General features: G+C 45.6%; 1 long non-coding RNA gene across 1 annotated transcript; it reads left to right on the plus strand.

Annotated features, from left to right (window-relative positions):
* Nucleotides 1–13755: 13755 nt before the first annotated feature.
* LOC148482058 (uncharacterized) lies at nt 13756–15351 on the plus strand. The gene is made up of 3 exons (XR_015871798.1): nt 13756–13837; nt 14333–14691; nt 15259–15351. It is a non-coding gene; the product is annotated as an uncharacterized LOC148482058 (long non-coding RNA).
* Nucleotides 15352–23066: the final 7715 nt, after the last annotated feature.

Here is a 23066-nt window from a genome sequence, read left to right on the forward strand (position 1 = left end):
GTTCTATATGTGCCTCCCACTTTTTAAGGGGACAAAAGTAATGGGACAAACTAAACAATCCTAAATCTAACTTTCACTTTTAATACTTTGTTGCAAATCCTTTGCAGGCAATTACTGCCTGAAGTCTGGAACGCATAGACATCACCAGACGATGGGTTTCATCCCTGGTGATGGTCTGTCAGGCCTCTACTGCAAATGTCTTCAGTTCCTGCTTGTTCTTGGGGCATTTTACCTTCAGTTTTGTCTTCATCAAGTGAAATGCATGCTCAATCGGATTCAGGTCAGGGGATTGACTTGGCCATTGCATAACATTCCACTTTTTAGCCTTAAAAAACTCTTTGGTTGCTTTTGCAGTATGCTTCGGGTCATTGTCCATCTGCACTGTGAAGAGACGTCCAATGAGTTCTGAAGCATTTGACTGAATATGAGCATATAATAATGCCCGAAACACTTCAGAATTCATTCTGCTGCTTTTGGCAGCAGTCACATCATCAATAAATACAAGGGAACCAGTTCCATTGGCAGCCATACATGCCCACGCCATGACACTACCACCACCATGCTTCACTGATGAGGTGGTATGTTTTGGATCATGAGCAGTTCCTTTCCTTCTCCATACTCTTCTCTTCCCATCACTCTGGTACAAGTTGATCTTTGTCTCATCTGTCCATAGGATGTTGTTCCAGAACTGTAATGGCTTTTTTAGATGTTGTTTGGCAAACTCTAATCTGGTCTTCCTGTTTTTGTGGCTCACCAATGGTTTACATCTTGTGGTGAACCCTCTATATTCACACTTGTGAAGTCTTTTCTTGATTGTTGACTTTGACACATATACACCTACCTCCTGGAGAGTGTTCTTGATTTGGCTAACTGTTGTGAAGGGGTTTTTCTTCACCAGGGAAATAATTATTTTGTCATCCACCACAGTTGTTTTCCGTGGTCTTCCGGGTCTTTTGGTGTTGCTGAGCTCTCCGGTGCGTTCTTTCTTTTTAAGAATGTTCTAAACAGTTGATTTGGCCACACCTAATGTTTTTGCTATCTCTCTGATGGGTTTGTTTTGATTTTTCAGCCTAATGATGGCTTGCTTCACTGATAGTGACAGCTCTTTGGATCTCATATTGAGAGTCCACAGCAACTGATTCCAAATGCAAGTGTCACATCTAGAATCAACTCCAGACCTTAATTGATAATGAAATAATGAGGGAATAGCCCACACCTGTCTATGAAATAGCTTTTGAGTTGATAGTCCCATTACTTTTGGCCCCTTAAAAAGTGGGAGGCACATATAGAAACCGTTGTAATGCCTACACCGTTCACATGATTTGGATGTAATTACCCTCAAATTAAATCTGAAAGTCTGCAGTTAAAGCACATTTTGTTTGTTTCATTTCAAAGCCATTGTGGTGGTGAATAGAGGCCAAAATATGAAAATTCTGTCAATGTCCCAATATTTATCCACCTGACTGTAGCTAATTTGACACTGGAGTACTGGCAACATGTGGCGTGGTCCGGTGAGTCACGGTTCCAGTTGTTTCGGGCTGATAGTAGGGTTCAGATATGGCGCAAACAACATGAGGCCATGGACCCCAGTTGTCAACAAGGTACCGTCTAGGTTGGTGGTGGTTTCATAATGATGTGGGGTGTGTTCATCTAGCATGGGTTGGGGCCACCTGAAAATGTCACTGACCGTTAACCTCTACGTTGCATAGCTTTATGACCATCTGCAGCCCTTCATGGATTTCATGCACCCCCACAATGATGGAATATTCCAGCAGGATAATGCACCGTGTCATCGGTCCCAAGTCGTCTAGTATTGGTTCGAGGAGCATTCTGGAGAGATTTGACAAATGGTGTGGCCACCATGTTCTCCCAACATGAAATCAAATCTAGCATTTATGGGACGTGGTGGAGAGGTTCATTCCTGCATCTACAAATATCAGGGAGTTGTGGGAAGCTATCCAGACAGCATGGGTCACATCTCTCCAGAAGTCTTCCGTCCACTTGTGAAATCGATGTCATGTCGAGTTGCTGCACTTCACCAGTCTAGAGGGCTTTCTACACGATACTAGGCATCTATCCCATGAGTTTTAGCACTTTTTGTCAGCAGGGATTTATTACAGACATTGCTGCTGCAAGGGAGATCTGTCTCAGGAGATGTCAGATGCTGTTAGCTCTGTCACATGTAATCTAGCAATTCTAACAGTAGGAAAGACCAGACAGAGGCTCCCAGACTAAGCATATGTACATAAGGTAAACTTTCTAAGGCTGCACAATAGAGCTGGCCCTAGCCAATTTGGTGCCCTAGGCAAAATTTTGACTGGTCTCCCTATCAAATAATCCCACCACCAATCTAAGGCCCCTATTTATCAATGAAGTATAACCCCTTTAGCGCTTGCTAAAGGGGTTATGCCATCTTTTCTAGAGAAAACAGTTATAATCAAAGATTACCGCTGTTTGTCATTATAGCTCTCGCTATCTTTTATATATACACACATTTACATATATACATATACAATATATATATATATATATATATATATTAGTAACAAAAGTCAGGTGGCACTCAGAGTCTCAGTAAATCCATGGTTGCATGGTTGTACAGTGGGGTAAGTGCATATTGTTTTATGTGTTTATATGCCTTGTTGTATGTGTTTCACTTTGTTATGTTGTCCTGAGGAAGGGGTGGATCACCTCGAAACGTCGACCATTGACCATTAAATCCCTCTGGTGAGGGTATTGGATTTACTGAGACTCTGAGTGCCGCCTGACTTTTGTTACTATTACATTTTGGGGGTGCTGTCCTCCTTGGAGGGCACCAGAGCAAGTATTGGGCTTCTTGCCCTATGACACGGATAGTGGGAGTGCCGGTGCGCAGTATTGTATGTATGTATGTATGTATATACTATACGGACAGAGGTCGGCGCCACAAAATATAAACGGCAAGGGTGCACATCCAGAGACCAAAGCTGACCCCAAACGCAGAGAAGCGCAGCACTCCATGAACTTCAAGGAAATGCCCACAGCACAATGCATAATTTTACGAACATTAAGCGCCGTATTCAATCAGAGGCGAAATCGGCCGTTTTCGCCTTCGTTTGCGAATCGGCCGATTTGTGAAAAACTGCGAAAAACTGACATTTTTCACCTAAAAACTGGAGAAACCTTTTCTCCAGCCTAGGGCAGGCGAAAAAATTTACAAAATCCCTATTTTTGGGTAAAAATGTGGGGATTTCTTACAGAACCCTTTGGACAGCCCCCCTAATGATAATTTAGCGAAAACATATTTCGTAAATTGCGTACTTTGTCAAAAATCAGGCGCTGAAATTTCAGTCTAAATTTTTTTCCCCGTAAAAAATGTGTTTAACGTATCGGGTCTGGTATTTCGGAGGGCCATAAGGCTGCGCCAAGTGTTTTAAACATCGCACGTGGCTGGCGCAGGTGGTTCTTTAAAACCACTAAAAAACCACCTGTGCCGGCAACGTACGATGTTTAAAACACTTGGCGCATCTTTATGTCCCTTCAAAATACCAGTCCCAATACATTAAATGCATTTTTCACAAAAAATAAATAAATTTCAGCTGTCATTTTTCGCCAAAGCACGCAATTTATGTAAAAATGTTTTGCCAAAGTATCATTGGGGGGGCTGTCCAAAGGGCTCTGTAAGAAATCCCCACATTTTTACACAAAAATAGGGATTTTGCCCATTTTCCACCTTTTTAAAAATGAAGGAAAGTTTTCTCCATTTTTACATGATGGCGATAATATCGCCGAAAAATCGGGTGATTGAATACGGCCCTATGCCTTGTGCCGTGGTTATTTCCTTGAAGTCCACAGAGTGCTGCAATTACTTCATTTGAGATAGATGAGAGAGAGATCTCTATCTATATATATATATATATATATATATATATCTATTTGAGATACATTATATATATATATATAGATATATATATATAATATGCAAATGGCCCGGCACTCTGCAAACCCTAGTCAGGGTATATACCTTGCTCCAGGTGCCCTCAGAGGGTAGAGATCACTCCCCTCAATGAAGTCGACAATGGATCAGCAGCACTCAGGAGTCTTTAAAAGTTAGTGAAGAAAAGGTGTCTTTATTTCGACGTTTCGGGGTCAAGTGACCCCGTCTTCAGGAACACACACAGGTTCCTTTTCTTCACTAACTTTTAAAGACTCCTGAGTGCCGCTGATCCATTGTCAACATATATATATATTATAAATATCTATAGATATATATCTATATATATCCCCAAAAAAACAAAGATATCATAGATATGTTTGTGTGTGTGTATGTATATCTATCTATAGATAGATATAAATACACACACACATATCTATGACATTGTTGTTTTTTTGGGGGGATATATATATATATATATATAGATAGATATATATATATATATATATATATATATGACAGCTCAGCCCCCCTCTCTGCCAACATTGCCTGCCTACGCAGGTTACACTTACTTTTTGATGCAGGTAATGCTGCTGGGCAAGGGCTGGGCGCTGGGCAATGCGGGTGGAGCGCCGGCGGTTAGTCTGGGAGCAGAGCCGTGAGGTCACACATGGCTCTGCTCCGCAAAGGCACATGGGAAGAGTGGCCGTGACTGGGCATGCGCAGCATTCCCTCCGCGGCCATCTTCTCTCCTACTGCAGCCAATAGCCAGAATGAGCTTCTATGCAGACGCTCATTCTTCTGACCTGGCTCACAGTCAGTCACCTGACTGGCTGACTACCGTACTGTAGTGCCCGATCGGAGCTGCAACGGGAGGGGAGGGGGTGAGGCAGCGTCGCGAAGGGTGTGGGGGCAGCATCAGAGCCCTGGAATGCCTCCCCGCCCCAAGGCGTTTCAGTCGCCCTAGGCATTTGCTTAGTATGCCTAGGGCCGGCTCAGTATTTGTGGGAAGGTACATAAAGCAGTTCATATTCTCTGTAGAGCAATCACAGTAAAATGCACTGACAGGTAGCCACTAGCCAGGGCAGGAGGAGACATCATCTGCAGGTTATGAGGAGACAGGCGCTAACACACACAGGACGCTGCATGGCATCTGACGTCACACCACTGTGCCAGTGCTCTGATTGGCTAGTGAGTGTCATCACGTGATGCGGTAGTAGCAGGGAAGGAGACAGGCGTCTCCGTTGTTATGGTGACCAGGCGCAGGTATGGCGGAGAAGAAGAAGTTTAGTGGAGCTCCCTTCGGCAGCCAGGAGGCCAGGTACAAATGTCCAGCCCAGGACGCACAGGCTGCGGGAATATAATGCTTTTGGGACAGTGGGAAACTAAAGCAAACAGAGACATAACAGCACACCTTGGTGTATGAGAAGGTCTATAATGTTACAGCCTAACTTTCTTTAATGTATCGTTAAGTCAGGGGCGTATCTACATCCAGCGCTATCACACACACACAGCAGCTGGCTGGTTAGTTCTTCTATCATGTATGTGAAACAATGTAGCTGCAGCATGACAGGACACGCTGTCCTGGAGCTGAGCAGCCTAAGCCCGTCCTCCCTCCTCCCTGACTGCTCTGTGTATCGTGTGTGTACTGCTGCTGCGGGGATCACTGATTTAGAGCAGACAGGCAAGAGGCAGCGTCTGCTCTTAGTCACAGGCAGCAGCTTCTATAGCACAAATCCTCCTCCCCAACGCATAAAATTGGCTGGCAGCAAAGTGTTAAACACATAAATTACATACAGTACTTGAAGTTGTCTCTGTCTCTGTCCTCTCTGTCACCCGTCCACTACACCCCACGCTGATTGGATAAGGTCCAATGGTGGGGGTGGGACAAACTTTAAATGACAGGCTACTGGACAAATGATTGCCTGTATAGTGGTGAGTGGACTTGTGCTGTGTGTACACAGGAAGGGAAGTAGAAAGGAATTATGCGTTCCACCTGCACATGGATTCTACTTCCCTATGCTGAGTCTGCATGCTGCATCTGGTTAGACAAGCAACCTGCCAGCCAGGGAGCCCAGCAGCCAGCACCAGCCAGGGAGCCCAGCAGCCCGCTTACCAGTGACAGGGCCCAGCAGTCTTCCAGCCCACCAGAGACCTGCCAGCAATCTGCAACCCAAGTAAGTGGAGTGGGTAGCCCCTGATAGCTTTGTCCTTATAGGGCGGTATTCAATTGTTACGCCCCTCGCAGCCCCAGCGGGTTGCGAGCTGAAATGTGCGAAAAGTGACCTGTTTGGGCACCCAAACATCACTTTTCGCGGTCGCGCCCAGCACTTTGGTCGGGGGAAGCTGCTTTACACGGCTAAACCTGAACACTTTGGGCGCGATCAGCGCGAAAAACTGCAACAATTGAAAAGCGCCCTGCGATCTCCTGTCACTTTAGACGGGAGATTGGGAGCACTATAACAATTGAATACCACCCATAGTGTAGTAAGGGGGATGAGCAGGAGGGTAACGGGGTAAGAAGTTTGTGCAGTAGTTAATTTCCTGTGTGCCTGTTATTCATAGCAGCCCCAGATAGCTTCATAAAGAGTTTTTTAGTTCTTTTAAAACTGATTAATTTTGTTTTTATTTGCAAATATTTAAGTTATAATTAGAAAGTATAATTATTCCTATAAAAAGGAGGGGAGCGGGAGGGGGGGCGCAGGTCCTTTACTTTGCCAGGGGTGCTCGGACCCCTAGATACACCCCTGCGTTAAGTAGATGGCTGAAATGAGCCCAAGGTATTTTAAAGGGGAGATAGACAATCATTTATAAAGAATAATAATGCCTACAATAGATAATATGGACAAATAATGTTTAGTAATTGAGTCCAAAATGTGGCAAAATATATGCAATAATGAGAATGTGACAACAGTGGGAATCACATAGATTATAATTGAAATGGCACCAGAATAATAGCAGCATCAATTATAGTAATAGAAGTTGCTTTCAAGTAGAGAACTGTTCTATAATGCCCAGATGTCTCCTGATAAAAAAAAGGTTTACACGGTACAATATTGGTGTAAGTCATTCATGTATAAGCAGCGCAAGAAATAAAGGATAATACTCTGTATTAAGTAAACACACCCCTATTTGCACTTTGGGCCTGATTCGTTACTGATCGCAACTGCGATTATGCACGAAGACGGCCGATTGTTGCGTTTGCATTGCAGTGCGCAAATGTCACTGCGATCGGACTGCGATCGCAGTGACTACACAGGCCTATAACAGAGTGAGTGTTTGGGAGTGGTGATTGGGGGGGTGGTCGGCAAAACTCAGACATGCCAGTGCATTTGAACGCCATTACAGTGGCGTGCATAAATGCCACTTCGATGGCATATGCAGCTTGGGATCTCACTGCGTGCGATGAGGTTAGCAAATTCTGACCTTGTGCAAGTGTGCGTGAGGGTCTGATGGTACTCGTTGCTACCGATGATTATGCAGATTTGCAAAGTATTATGGATGTGAGTAAGGAGAAGTGGTCATCCTTATTTTAGGCTGCGATGGCACTGAGATTGCAAACATTAGCATATTTTCGCTGTGCAATCCGTAATGAATCAGGCTCTTTGACCCTCCACACTGTTCCAATAGTTTGGCATTTTGACATTACACAATGACAAAGTCCATTTATACTGAACTCTACCAATAATGATGTAAATTTGCCTTGATGACCTTGAAAAGACACTTTGAAAATTTTTAGGTGAAATGCCAGTTTCATGTTTGGTAAACAGCGAATCGAATTTTAAATGGAAATATAATTTTTTATGTTGTTGATAAATGTGCACTATTTTCCTAGAGTCTATGTTTCTAAAGCATCATATACGGTTCTTTTACCAAAATAAAATGGGCAGACTAGATGGGCCAAGTGGTTCCTATCTGCCGTCAAATCCTATAGTGTATTTTAGCTAGTGGCAGGATTAGCAGTATGAAAGCTCCCACCCATGTTAATACATTTAAACGTGCAGTTGCAGATATGTTATGCAACTTAAAATTAGAACTAAATGTTTATAGAAAAATAAAGTGAAATTAAACCAACTTAGAAAAATATTTTTTTACCATGAAATGCTCTAGTGCTGTCCTTCTGTTGAGATCTTCCTGTCAGGTGTCATACAACAGGGCACAAAAAGCATTTTAAAAAATATATTTTTTTGGAATAACCGAAAAACTGAAATATGGTCTGGTAATTGATGTATATAATACTGCACCAACACTCATGAAGGGATACACCATAGTCTCCAGCTGAAGTCTAACTTCGCACTATAGGGGCTTTATTTACGTAGTGGCAGGTTTTATAAGCTGACACTTCCAGGGCCGGCGCTTCCATTAGGCAGCTTTAGGCAGCTGCCTAAGAGCGTCGGGACCTGATGGGCGGCCCGCTGAGGCTGTCTTGGAGAGAGGGCATTGCCTTCCCTCTCTTAGAAGCCACTATTGCAGGCTGAGACCCGGTGAATCCCAGTGGCGGCGCCCATTACACCCGCTCCCTCCCACCCAACCGCGGAGAAGACAAACTAAACAGACACACATAGAGGGGAATTCAATTAGAGGCGAAAAGCCATATTCACTTGTTTTTTTGTGAAAAATTTGCCTAAAAAAAAATTCGCCAAATTCAATTCCAGGACAATTTCGCCTAAGTGGAAACAATTCTCCAAAAATGATTCTCCAATCAATAGCTGGTGAAAAGAAATGCAAAATCTTTATTTTGGGGTGTAAACGTGGTGAAAAAACTCTGACCCCTTGGGACAGCCCACCAAAGGACAAATCTGCAAAAAAAACAGAAACAAAAACCTAAGAACACCCCAAAAAAGACATGTCATTTTTGGGGTGAGAATGTAAAAAGTGGGGGGATAAACATTAAAAGTATCGAAATAGACTTCTTGGGGGTCCCCAAGTATGGGTCAGGGGTTTTTGGGATTGCAGGTGCATGCAGCAGGTGGATTTTTCACGTTTTTTAAAAGTTCACTTTAGAGACATAAAAACATGCTAGCACCCTTTTCAAGCACCCTTTTCAAGCACCCCAAATTTGACTGGTTTACTTAATTTCACCAAAAAATACAGCTTTATGCCATTCTTCACCACTTTTACAAAGACGCTAATAGCAAGCAATTTACACAACTTAAGTACCCAAAATAGTCTTATTAGGGCTATTAGTACACATTTATATTGATTCCCTAGGTTAATATATCTTTTTCTGGGGTACAGACTCATTTCCCCAATTCTTTCAGTATTTTTCGCCTGTTCCGCAGTCGCCTATTTCCGTTTTCGCCTGTCTTGCAATTGAATTAGGCGAAAAGCGGGGACGAGCATGGAATAAATTCGCCTCTGAAACAGGCGAATGAAGCGAACAGTCGGACAGGTGAAAACTACACCTCTACTTGAATATGGCTCACAATGCTAGAGGCTGCGGCAGCTGCCTGGGTCCTGTGCCGGCGATGTCATTGGCCGGCCCAGTCTGCTGCTCCGCCTCCAGTCTTCAATGTTCCCTGAGTCCTGGTGCTATGTATGCGCCCCTCCTGGACTGATTCCGGGGGTGGATGGGGGTGGATTGGGCTGCCGGGACGCCAGGTCAGTTCACACTCAGCCCGCCCTTCAATATCTGATCCCCCTCCATGCGATCAGGCAGCTGGATGCTTGATGGAGTTAAAAAAAAAAAAATGGCTGACGGAGCCTTTGCTCTGTCTCTAGCCCCTGCGCCGTCAGCCTCAGACTTCAGACTAGGCAGCAGATGTAATGCAGCACTGAGCCAGGCTGCCAGCGCCCAGCAGCAAACTGCCCAATATTATTGTACAGTACTGCAGCACCAGGTAGGCACCAGCAGAAATATATATAATTCTATAGTGTCCTGTGTGGGTGTATATATATATATATATATATTAGTGTCCTAGTGTTCACTCTAGCTCCGGCGGCAGGCAGGGTGCCGGAGCTAGAGAGGGCAACGTTGTGCGCGCGCCCAAAAAGGGTGTGTGTGTATAAGACGCGTCCCCTTTTCGTCATACTTGGGGGCGTGCCCGGCACTTACGGACACGCCGGGCAGCCCCCAAGCGCTGCAGAGAGGGAGAATAGATGCTACCCGGCGTCTATTCTCCGGCGGTGACTGGGTCACCGCACATTTCTCCCCCTGCGGGACACTGCGTCCCGCGGGTGAAGACGGCACCCGCAGGCTGTGAGGGCAGGGCGCTTTTTGCCCTCCTGGAGGGCAGGGTGCTATTTGCCCTCGTATTATACGTGTGTGTGTGTGTGTGTATAGATATATATAAGCAACAACTCCGGCACTCCTTCACGCAGTGTAACTTGGACAAACAGCCCACACCTTGCTCCGGTGCCTTCCTTATTAGGAGGACAGCACCCCCAATACACACTGTACAAAAAAATAGGCAGCACTCGGAGACTGGATAAGACTCGTGAAACCCTCAGCCGAGGGACTTTTAATCAATCATAGGTCGACCTTTCGGAGTCTTGCACCCCTTCCTCAGGACAGCAGAATAACACAATACAAACAAACAGACATATTTATATCATAACTACTCACCACTAAACAGGCGCCATGCACACCTGAGCTCCGTCCAGCAGCCGCACTTCCGGTCGCGGCAAGTCCGCAAAAACCGGAAGTGACGTCACCCGGGCGGGACCCAGCGCCATGGCAACCTGCAATAACATACACAGTGCGATCGTGAACAAACTTAGTCATTATCATAATGCAATAGATCCATAAAGTGTATATATCTCAGCACATGTACACTGTGTAAAAAACATAAGATCTGCGTACAAATATCATGCACAGAAAGGATTATACAAACTTTGTTGTGTATAAAAAGTGATACTTACAAAAAGTGTAAAGTGAATACACATACATATAAATACTCAAATAAAATACACATATTCTAACGTGGACATATAACTAACGATAAAAAATGCATTAGTAACACTATAAAAAACATTTTGCCACTAATGACATTGCCTCTTATTGTCATCAATATGACAAGTAAAAAATCAATACTACATAATGGAGAAATGGAGCCATCTAGTGGGCAAAAAAACACCACTACTACCAAATTTAAATGCATATACAATCCTTAATGAACATATTCATGTCATAGAAGATCCACAACATTGGCATATAAAGCCATCCAAAATTACACAAATTTATAAGAAATTAATAAGACCCAAAGAGTCATTTAACCCTCGAGGAAAAAGAGTATCCAATCTACAGATCCACTGTGTCTCCAATTGCAGGAGTTTCCTTCCTCTATCACCACCCCTTAGTGACAAGGGTACATGGTCAATAATCTTATATCTGAGGGTCGCTATACTGTGTTTGTTATGCGCAAAGTGGCGTGCTACCGGTTGTTCACTACCATTAGTGGAGATAGCTGTTCTAATTGCCGATCTATGTTGAGCCATTCTGATTTTAAATTGGCATTCAGTTTTGCCTATGTAATATAGGCCACATGGGCATATAATAACATAGATGATGAATCTAGAGGTACATGTCAAAGGCCACTTAATTTTATATCTTTTCCCCGAGTATGGATGGAGTATGGTATCCCCGGTCTCAAGATATGAACACGTCGTGCACCCTAGGCACTTAAAACATCCATCTTTACGTGTCAAGAAATTGGGCTTAGGCATAGGTTTTAAAAAATTTGTCACATCAGTTTTAACCACCAGATCTTTGATATTTCTCCCTCTGGTATAGCTAGGTAATAGTTTAGTATTGTGCAAACACTTTAGCTCTGGATCAGATGTAATAATGGGCCATAACTTCTTAGCTCTTTTGTTGGTATATTTGCTCTTAACATCGTATTCATGGACCCATGGTAGCTGATTTAGCTTTTTGTCCTTAGGATCAATTCTCAATAACTCTTCCCTACTCAGACAATGCTTTTTGTCTAGCCTTAATCAATTCTTCCACCGGATACCCTCTCCTCTCAAATTTTTTAGACCTGATATCTAATTGTCACTTCCGGTTTTTGCGGACTTGCCGCGACCGGAAGTGCGGCTGCTGGACGGAGCTCAGGTGTGCATGGCGCCTGTTTAGTGGTGAGTAGTTATGATATAAATATGTCTGTTTGTTTGAATTGTGTTATTCTGCTGTCCTGAGGAAGGGGTGCAAGACCCCGAAACGTCGACCTATGATTGATTAAAAGTCCCTCGGCTGAGGGTTTCACGAGTCTTATCCAGTCTCCGAGTGCTGCCTATTTTTTTTGTACAGTGTATATATATATATATATATATATATATGTGTATGTATGTAAAAATGCGATGTCTGTCAGAAAACAGCTACAGGCGGCACTCCACGGTCTTTATAAATGAAGAAAAGTGACTTTATTCGCCAACGTTTCAAGACCTGGGCGGTCTTGTCATCAGGGTGCAAAAGTGTGACAAATAAGGAAGCTTACCTTAAATAGCGGTGTATTAACAATGGTGTCCATGAACATCCTCAATCCTGAATATTCAAAATATTCTCCAGTACAAACAGGAATTAGATAATCAACTTTTGGACACTGCAGTATATGAAAAATTAACATATGACCCTACTTTAATATATAAGTCGGAACTGGATTCCACTTTACACACGGCGGTACTTAATCAGCATCTAAGTTCTAATCTGCTAAACAACTGGTGCAACCATTTCCAAGAGTCCCGGTGATTTATACAGTCTCCCCCCCCCCCCCCCCCGCAGTAGAGAGAGACTTAACAAGAATAAAAAAAAAAAACACTTACCTGAAAATCCCGCTCCTGGTCCCGCCGCTGTCCGCTCCTCCGGCCGCTTTCATGGGAGAGACGTCGTCATGACGACTTGTCTCCCATCACCCACTGCGGGAGCCGGAAGATGGCTCCCACAGTGGGAGCAGCAGCAGCCGCTGAGAGTCTGACAGACTCTCAGCCGCTGCTGATTACACCAAACACGCAGCAGCCGGCTCCGGCGGCTGTGTGTTTGGCAGTGTGTAGCGCTGACCGAACTCCGTCCGGTCAGCGCTACACTTGACTCGGGTATAAGCCGAGGGGGTACTTTTTCAGCACATTTTTTGTGCTGAAAAACTCGGCTTATACTCGAGTATATACGGTAGATCACCTGTGCTCAAGCATGGATATCCTTAAAACATGGACTGTATGGCGGAGTTTGGGAACCTCTATCATATAGTCAGGAAGCAATTAGTTACTTATGTAGAATCAGTCATGGTTTGCGGTCACTGGGCCTGATTCATTACGGATCGCAAATCGGCCGATGGTACGTACTTCGTATGCATTGCAGTGCGCGTACGTGAGTTAGCATTGCGATCGATACAAAGCCATCACAGACTGAAGGACAGGAGGGTGTTTGGGGGTGGTGATGGAGGAGTGGCTGGAGAAACGTTGGCGTGCCTGTCCGTTTGAACGCCGTTGCATGGACGTGCATAAATTGTCCACTGCGACGGCATACACAGCTTGAGTACTCACTGCGTGCAACGAGCAATTTATGAGTAAGGTCATACCTGCTGTAATTGTGCGTGAGGGGCCGATGTTACTCGATGTTCCCGATGTATACACAGCACTGCAAGGTATTACGGATGTGACATAGCGGTAGTGGGCGTCTTTATGTTGGCTGTGCGACGGCATTGCGATAGCATTCATTAGCATATTGTTTCAGCACACCTGTGTGCGTAATCGCAGCCGCGATTGCAATAGTTATCCGTAGTGAATCAGGCCCCACTGTTCTTTAATGTTTACACACTTTTTAGCCACGAACCAATGAGTGAACAACAAATACATTTTTTTACATAAATAGTTACATTTAGATTTTCTATCTTATCCCATAGATTTGATGTATCTGCGGTTTATCCTGAATTTAAGAAACCTGGTTCCTACACACAAGTACCTTCCTGCAAGAGGGCAACTTCAGAGACAGTGAGTACATATATGATACACCACTGGCTAAGAAACTCTAAAGAACATATTTCATAAAATATTAGGAGGGGAACATGCAGTAGCCAATGGCAACTACATAAATTAATTTGTGTCTCTAGAGTCCTGTAAAGTGATATCTGGTTGGTTGCTGTGGATTGAAACAGTTCATGCTCATTGCACCATGTTATTAAATAAGATCTAGTTGATGAAGTTGATTTTAGATTCAAGAAAGTTTATGAAAGATGTACAGTTCAAGGCTACATCCGAATAACAATAATGTCCTTTTAGAGGTCACAGGACACCACTTACCCCCTCTGTCCCTCATCTACCTAAGCCTCTGTTGATTGCAGGGCTGTATTTTATAGGGTAAGACTGGTTTTCTCTATATGTTTTTCTTGAGAAAGAAAACATTTTTCACGTTTTTTCTTATTTTTAAGTAAGAATGTGAATGTTGGACATAAATTGTATCTGTAAAAAGACTGTGATTTAATCCAGGCAAGACGTTTAGGGCCTGGAACCTATAATCCCTATAATCCTTTCGTTCTGGAGCGAGTTGCATCTACGCCTGGATGGAAAAGAGCAGAAGAAACAGAACGGCTGACTGTGATGCCACATGTCCTGTACAAGGAAACATGGGAGAGGAACCGTTTGCTGGTGAGGTGAAGCTGTAATTTACACTCTGGGAAACATGAATCAATTTTCTGAAACGTTTGTATGCTTGATTACTTTAGAAGCAAAACATGGGGCCGGGTCGATACAACATAAAGTCATTTCTGGAGCTAATGGAAAAGAAACCTGCCAGCGTGCGAGGACTGTGTAACACTAAAGATGTGCGATTCAAGGACGAATTAAAGGTAGAGCATGTTAAACAGTGATAGAGGAGTTCTAGGAATATGCACAATGATCCTCTACACATTGTGGGTCAGCCAAACTGTAGGCTAGTTCTAGGTACACACTGTGCATTTATGGGACCGATTAACCAATTCCCAGCCTAGTGCTGCCGGCGAACGGTCACAGTAATATAAGCATGCCCTGGCAGCGCCCCCTCTGTTTTACACGGTAGCTTGACCCGACGCTGGCGAAGCAAAGTATTTCCATTTTTGCATGTCCCCGTTGTCGGGTACAGTGTAACGCAATCTGAATAAATTACAGTAAGCTGCCATCTCCATAGAGATTTATAGGGGCGGGGGTAAGCCTCACAAACTGATTTCACTGGTGCTAATCTGTTAATAATGTAATAAAAGCACAGAAAAGCCCTTTGGTGAAAACACCAGAGAAAGGACTTTTCTCATCTTAATAAATAGACACCTGAATCAGTTCTGTACCCCCTTCCTGGCAGTGTGTGAATGATGTCACATGCAGATGAATGTTTGCTATGTGATCTATTTTGTTCATGATTCCTGTTTCTGTCCTCCACACAGAATTGTACCCCAGGACCTGGAACTTACGGCAAAGCAGGGAATCCACACACTCATAGAAGAGAGGGCTTCAGAGTCTGCCAGCTCCAAGGGTATAATGGACAGCGAAACGACTAAATGTGGCTCAGCAAGCAGCAATGTAAGTGATTATGGGATGAGAGGGGCCGTGTGTCATTGCTTTCCTAATGCACTGCTCATATTTCAGGAATGTGTGCCGGGACCAGGAACCTACAACCTAAAATGCTCCATAGATGAAACCTTGAAGCACGTTGTGGGTAAAAGAGGACCTTATGACCTATTCACCGGGCCAAGATCACAGCACATCCTGTACGGACACTTTGCTACACCTGTAAGTATGCTACAAAGTGGAACGCTTCCATTAGAGGTCATTGAATGGAAGATGCTGACCACATATAGTATGTACATGTATAAAACTGAATATAAGAAATTAGGGAACCAGTATATGACGAACGGTACAGGAGGTATACAATAGTATATGCCTGTACTTTTTTATTTTCAATTATTATATAAATGGTATACTTCTCTTTAAGTATTGTTTGTGATTTATGGCTACCATGTAATGATCACAATATTCCCTTGTTTAAAAAAATAAGAAAAAGCAATCTTCTCTGTTCTGTGGCCAACTTGGAAATCCAGAAGACTCTGGGCCTGATCAGAGATGGGTGATAATGCACAGACTGCGACTCTGCATGCAGCGGCTGTGCAATAATATGCTTATGCCACAGGTGGCGTCTAGTTTAAAATGACGCCTACTGTATGCATTGCAGATCCGAGGGGTGCAGCATCGGCTCACTCTGTGGGAACATCTGCCATCTGAGTAACCCTGTGTTGCAAGACGCAGACACTGGCCACGGCGTGCCTCAAAAACGGGGCCGACACATCTGTTTTCAAGACCACCCAGTCCCCAAACTGCCGCAGCTTGTCATTCATGTTGTGGCTTAGGGGGCACTGCTAGCGATCTCTCAGAACGAGATCTGCACATGCACAGATCTCACACCATTGGGTTTGCGTACATCTCTGAATAAGGCAGATCTGACCATCAGGGGGTGAGGTTGAATAACTGCACCCTATACAATACAATACAGTACAATAAAATACAGCCACCCACAAGATTTTATGACCTCTTGATCAAAGACACTGCAGGGGTGGTAAATGAATAAATTGTATGTGGAAATTGCCAGATTTGGCCAACTTTATCTGGAGAAACTTGTAACATTGTAGGTCAAATTGGTGTTATTATTGTCCCACTTGGTGCAGTTATGGGTGGAATGTCTATAATTGTTTACGATTAGGGAACTAATACAGAAAACATTTGAATTTGTTTATTTAAAATATATTTATGCAGCAGGCTCCATAGGGTATCCACAGGGTTACCTTGGGTTATAGTCCTGGCTTGGCCATCGGGCACCACACAGTTAACTTTGTTCTCCCAGCATGCACTGGGCCCCCCTCCTATAACCCCGCCCCCAGGCCAAGGCACCTCAGTTTCAGTTGGTACCCGGCCATAGTCGGGTCACTGCATGGGGGCTGCTGGCAAAAACAGCCCCGAAGTTAAGAAGACTGCAAGTGCGGCTAGTGGGGACAGTCCAGCGGAAGCCCCCACTACCCCCACCTACACCCCTGCTGGCGCTGAGCCACCGGTACTGAACCAGGGAACTCTGCAGGCTTTTCTGGGGGTCCCAGCTAGCAGGACTGTGATCAGGTGCACAGGGAGCAACAAGGTAAGCACAGGGGGCGTCTGCGGACGGAGCCCACTGTGGCACAGTCCAGTGTCCTCAGGGCTGGGGGCTACCTGAGGGGTGCAGTTAGTGGAGCCAGGTACTCATCCTGCGCTACCACTAGACCACCAGGGATATGGGGCTGGAGCATTAAGGAAGCGCTCCAGCATCCTGAGGGTTAATGGCCTGCCAGAGAGGGTGCTTTTCCGGTTTTAGACTATGGGAAAGACCCCTCTCTCACTGCACCAGCTGCCTTTCTACTGAGGCTTGGCGCGCTGGTGCTTGGGATCCTTCCCCACGGCTCCGCCTACAGAACGCACGGTGGCCATCTTGGATGCACAGCAACGCTGAGTAGGAATGTGGAGCCTGGGTCCCCCACCATCCTACCTCTCCTACAGCTTAATGTTTGGTCAGGTAGCGCTATTCCCACTTCAGACTTAGCATCTGAGTGGTTGATGATAGCGCTGTTAGTGCAGGCAAGCGCCGGCTCTGACGTGCGCACGCGTGAGACCCGGCTAGCGACGGGCGCTCCGTTGCTCCGGGTCTTGCACCAAAACGGGGCGGCTATCAATTTTGATCGACAGCTCGCACCATTTTGGAGGCGTGGCGGGGGGGTGGCTTCACAAACTGAGGCGTTCCCAAGCGAACGCCTGCCGTTTGTGGGTGGCCCCACTGACATCACCAGTGATGTCAGTGGGAGAGCTTCCGGCTCTATTAGAGCCGGAAGCTCTCTGAGGCTTGCGTCCACAAGACCCTACCACAAGCCCCGATGGTCGCGATGGCCTGGCCGGTCGCAATAGCTGTGGGTGGTCACCCACAGCTATGCGAGTTGCCTGGAGGCCGCACAAAAAGAAAACCGCCCTGAATCAGAGCGAGCGCTCTTTCAGAGCATCCGTCTCTGAATCAGGCCCTCGGTCCGCCACAGTACAGAACTTAACGGACGTTTTGCAGGTGCCCGCTCTACGGCCTGCTGAGAGACCATTAGTAGCGCCACTGTTACCACATTATGACGATGATGATGTCAGATGAAGGGGAGCTCCCGGAATCTGACTCTGAACGACCCACTTAAGCGGTTGAGTATAAGTGCAGGATTTATGTATCCGGGCTAATTAAAGCTTTCCGCAGGGTTATGGAGGATGACTGTCTCCCTGAGACTGCATCGTCTTACGCATACTTTAAAAGGTAAGGCGTCAGTTTTTCCTCTCTGGTCAGCTGGTGGACCATATGGAGGAAGCGTGGAAATTCCCAGGCAGAATGTTTCAGCCCCAAAAGAGACTCATATTCTTATCCCTTTGCAGAGGATTACTTCACTAAGTGGGACACCCCTCCTCAGGTGGATTCCCATGTGACACGCCTGATTAAGAGTGCAATCTTACCCATGCCGTCTATGTCCTCATTTAAGGACGTTTCGGACCGCAAGGTAGAGATTTACTTAACATCCATTTACTCTTTGGCCGGGGGATCCGCCAGACTGCTCATGGCGGTCTGTTGGGTGGCTTGGGCCATGGAAAAATGGGCTGATGCTTTTTAATCGTCATTCTCCTCTGATGCTTCTGAGGAGCAGACGGTGCTGGTAGTATCCGTGATTCTGCTACTTATATTAGCGAAGCAGCGTTGGATGTTAGCCTGCTTACTTCCAGGATTTCAGCAGCAGCAGTTTCGGCTTGCCGATCGTGGTGGTTACGTTCTTAGATTCCACGTCTGCATTCAAAGAAGGGCCTGGAAGGCTTGCCGTTTAATGGTCTGGTCCTCTTCGGCCCAGACCTGGATAAAATTGTAAGTACATTGGCAGCTGCAAAGTCTGCATGTCTGCCATCGCCTCAGGCTCCGTCTAGGACTGCTACTTAGGCTGAAAAGACGATCGTCCTCAAGGTAAGCAGAAGGTGCAGTCTTTTCCCAGGCCATCAGGAGCCACCAGGAAGACACCCTAGTCCAAGAAGCGACCTTGGAGTGCTAGACGCCTTGTCACCAAGCCTAGGGCAAACTCTCAGCATGAGTTGGGCCTCCCCTTGGGGAACCCCAGGGTGGGAGGCCGACTTCTTTGGTTTGCCCAGCACTGGTGGATGATTATCACAGACACCTGGGTCAGAGAAGTGGTTTCTCACGGGTACGCCCTCTCCTTCAACAGAAGGCCTCCCCATCAGTTTTGTTTCCTACACTCCGGAGGTAGGCCTTCATTCCACAAAGGCTCTGGAAATCCAGAAAGTGGTAAGTTCTATGCTCCAAGACGGGGTCATAGTTCCAGTCCCCCCGTCCCTCAGGGGGATGGGTTCTTATTCCAATCTCTTTTTGGTACCAAAACCGAACGGTTCTGTCCGTCCTATTCTCAACTTCAAGGCTCTCAACAAGTCTCTGAGGGTCCCTCGGTTCAGTATGGAGACTCGACGTTCCATTATATTAGCTATGGAACCTGGGGATTTCATGGTGTCCCTGAATATTCAGGATGCCTACCTGCATATCCCCATTGCTACGGCTCCTCAGAGGTTTCTCAGATTTGCTGTATTGGATCACCATTACCAGTTTCAACCGCTGCCGTTTGTTCTTTCCGCGGCTCCGCAGGTGTTCACCAAGGTAATGGCGGTCATGGCGGCTCGCCTGCGGTTACAGGGGGTTCGCCTGTTACCTTTCATGGACAACCTGCTTTTCCTAGCAGGGTCTCCGGAGGTACTTCGCAATCATCTGCAACTGACAATATCGGTGTTGCATACTCACGGCTGATCGATTGGAAAAAGTCCTCACTGATGCCATCTCAGAGGATGATGCATCTGGGAGCACTGTTGGACTCTCAGCAGCAGAGAATCTTCTTTACAGAGGAGAAGATCTCAGCCCTACATACCAGGTTACGTTCCTGTCTCCAGGGTCGCCAGGTGTTCATTCACTTGGCATTGAGATTACTGATTTCCATGGTGTCGACATTCGACATGGTGGAATATGCCCAGTTTCGTTCAAGACCTCTACAGAGGCTGATCCTCTTCAGATGGGATGGATCACATGGTCGGATTAAGGATTCTGCCTTTGAACCTCTATACACCCCTGCCTATACCTTCTGATATCCTGCCTATAAACCTCTAAGGACGACGCTATTTTGCGTACGCAGTTATACAGTAAATAAAGACTCCAGACCTAGAACCTGTGGTTCCAAAGCACAAAATATTATTCAAGCAAAAGTACAGTCAGTTACACGCTAGTTATAAGTACAAATTTAGCGCAAAGGAATTATACAGACCCAAGTACAGTTATACATACGCAGCGCTCTGGACCAGATGTAGGCATCAGCAAGAAACCCCTCGTCAATCAGCATTCAGCACGAAGACTCGAAACCCAGGGTCAGAGCACACATATTTATACCCTCCAGAAATAGACAACACAATAGAGAAGTTTGTTGCTAATACCATTGGTCCTAAAGGAGAGGGCATATGTTACAAGGCATTTAACAGGTTGGTTCAAATATACACAGTCCAGCCTCTAACAACTGGTGGTCTCTGGTTTCCCACCTCATGCAAATCCTAATGGTTGGTCATATAATGTTCATTTTGTTGCTTGAAGTCTCTGCGGTCCATAAGTTGAGAATGCCTGTTGCGATCTCTACATCGATGTTACCGGAATACTGTTGAGAGAGTATGCATCAGTACAATACCAAACATGGCTTACTTATCACATATAAAACCTTAGTTACAAAATAATCTTTATTTCATAGCAATTATAGTAAATGTGCATACTTGAATCTTATACCTTAAAGCTTTTGGAACCTTGTATGTGAATATGTAATGTGTGAGTATGTGGGGTTTGATGTAAAGACGCTAGTTAGGTTTATCTGATTTGGGGCAGATGTGCACGCATGCAGCTAATAAACAGCATTCGCATGCAGGATATTGTGCATTCGCTACTGAGCGTCATGTTAGCAGCTTAACTGTGCATAATGTGCGGTGTTCATGCATGAGATTCCATACGGCAGTGTTCATTCCAGGAGTACTCAACTCTGAAGCGGACTTCCTCAGTCGACACGATGTACATCCAGGGAAGTGGTCACTTCACCAGGAGGTCTTCCAACTCCTGGTGGACAAATGGGGTTTTCCAGAGATAGATCTCATGGCCTCCAGATACAAATGCAAGCTAAGAGTGTACGGGTCCAGAACAAGAGACGCAGAGGCTCTCCTGGTAGACGCTCTGTCGGTTCGGTGGACCTTCCAGTTTGCGTACCTGTTTCTTCCTTTCTCCCTTCTTCCTCGGGTATTGAAGAAGTTCAAGCAAGAGGGAGGCATGATCCTGCTGGTGGCTCCAGTGTGGTCGGACGTCACTGGTACTCAGATCTTCAGAGTCTCTCCATAGACGCTCTGTTGCTGTTTCCTCAACGTCCGGACCTGTTGTCTCAGGGTCCTTGTGTTTACACGGATTTGAGTCGTCTGTCTTTGACGGCGTGGGTCTTGAGACATCCATGCTTCGGAAACCTGCTTCTGCCAGGATTTACCACAGGGTATGGCATACCTTCTTTGAATGGTGTCGCCCCAGGGGGTACGATTCCCAGGTATTTCGGATATCCAGGGTTCTGGCTTTTCTCCAGGCAGGATTAGATAAGGGTCTTCGTCTAGCCTTATTGAAAGTACATGTTTCCGCACTGTCTGTGTGGTTTCAGTGGAGGATTGCTCCACTCTCGGATGTTCGCACCTTTTATGCAGGGTGCTCTTCGCATACAGCCTCCCTTTGTGCCTACTGTGGCTCCTTGGGAATTGACCTCCATTTGAACTACTGGGCTCAGTGGATCTCAAATGGCTCACAGCTAAGACTGTGTTTCTCCTGGCTATTGCTTCCGCCAGGAGGGTGTCAGATTTGGGGGCTCTTTCTGGTTTTTCACAGCAGCAGGGCAGTGCTTCGGACTTGCCTTGGGTTCCTGCCTAAGGTGGTCTATAGTTTCCACATTAATGGGGAAATTGTAGTGCCGGCCTTTAACTCACAAGACCTTGTGGTACGAGCTCTACGGTTTTACCATACCAGTTCCCTTAGGAAGTCGGACACTTTGTTCGTCCTCTATGGTTTCCATAAGAAGGGTTGGCCGGCCAACAAGCAAGCGTTGGCCAGGTGGATTCGCATGGCGATTTCTGAGGCTTACAGTCATGAGGGCATTCCTGTTCCGCCCTCTGTTACTGCTCATTCTATGAGGTCTGTGGGTCCATCATGGGCAGCTCCTTTCTGCACAGGAGCGCCCCCACCGTTGAGGATACTGCTTTGGGAACTCCCAAGGTATCCCTGTGGATACCCTATGGAGCCTGCTGCAGAAAATAAGAGAGATGGTAAGAACTTACCTTTGTTATCACTATTTCTGCAAGGTCCATAGGGTTCCACAAGGAGCCCACCCTGTCGCCCTGTGCTTCATATGGGTCTGGTTCTGGTCACCGATTTTCCGTCTCCCTGTTGTGAGAATGTGATTCTTGTGTATTCCAGACTTCCTTCTCTCTTTTTCTCTCCTCCTATGGCCTTGGCTTATTACTGAATTGAGGTGCCTTGGCCTGGGGGAGGGGGACCCAGTGCATACTGGGAGCACAAAGTTAACTGTGTGGTGCCCGATGGCCAAGCCATGACTATAACCCAAGGTATCCCTGTGGAACCCTATGGACCTTGCAGAAATAGAGATATCAAAGGTAAGTTCTTACCATATCTCTTATTTTATATTATTTATATATATAATAATCTCACAAGTTTCACACTATGGGGCCGATGAGGGGTTGAATGTAAGTTGGATGCAGTTATACGCTACTGTGCGCACAGGAAACTAATGTGGTTGATCACCTGTTTGCAGAGCTGTACGCATTTATTTATTTACATTTAGAATATATAATGCTACGCTTTACAAAGAACAATTCAGTCCTTCACTGCCCCAATGGTTCTTACAATCTATGGTCCGTATCCCATGAACATACATACACACTAGGGTCCTTTTTTATCAGAAGTCAGTAAATCTACGCTATGTTTTTTGGAGTCTGGGAGGAAACTGGGAGAGCCGAAGGCCTTGGTCAGGAACTGAACTCCTGATCTTGGAACTGTGAGTCTGCAATGCTAACCACTATACCAACTGTG

This window comes from Taudactylus pleione, unplaced genomic scaffold, assembly GCF_031769625.1.
Source record: "Taudactylus pleione unplaced genomic scaffold, aTauple2 ptg000553l, whole genome shotgun sequence".
NCBI lineage: Eukaryota > Metazoa > Chordata > Amphibia > Anura > Myobatrachidae > Taudactylus > Taudactylus pleione.